This window comes from Oryzias melastigma, unplaced genomic scaffold, assembly GCF_002922805.2.
Source record: "Oryzias melastigma strain HK-1 unplaced genomic scaffold, ASM292280v2 sc08131, whole genome shotgun sequence".
In the NCBI taxonomy this organism is placed as follows: Eukaryota; Metazoa; Chordata; class Actinopteri; order Beloniformes; family Adrianichthyidae; genus Oryzias; species Oryzias melastigma.
The window spans coordinates 1-268 of NW_023424692.1; the positions used below are offsets into that span (position 1 = coordinate 1).

General features: G+C 39.9%; 1 long non-coding RNA gene across 1 annotated transcript in view; it reads left to right on the plus strand.

Annotated features, from left to right (window-relative positions):
• Window positions 1–268, plus strand: part of LOC112142166 — a 1,091-nt gene continuing 823 nt past the window's right edge. Inside the window, exons 1-2 of the long non-coding RNA XR_002918537.1 lie at window positions 1–53; window positions 157–238. This is a non-coding gene — a long non-coding RNA (uncharacterized LOC112142166). The remainder of the gene's footprint in view (window positions 54–156; window positions 239–268) is intronic.

Consider the following 268-nt stretch of genomic DNA (forward strand, 5'->3'; position numbering starts at 1 on the left):
GTTTGATTGCGAGCTGCGGGCTGTGCAGGTCAGCTGTGGCTTTCATCACTCAGGTAGGTTCTTTGGCACTTTTTAAAAAAAATAAAAAAACAAGCATTGATTGAAAACCTCAAAAGAATTTAGCAGACCTACAGTTATGGTTATGTTTTTGTCCAGTGGTGCTGATGGAGAATGGAGATGTCTACACGTTTGGATACGGCCAACACGGGCAGCTTGGACATGGAGATGTCAACTCTAGGTATTCTTTTGATTGTTTTTTTTTTTTTTT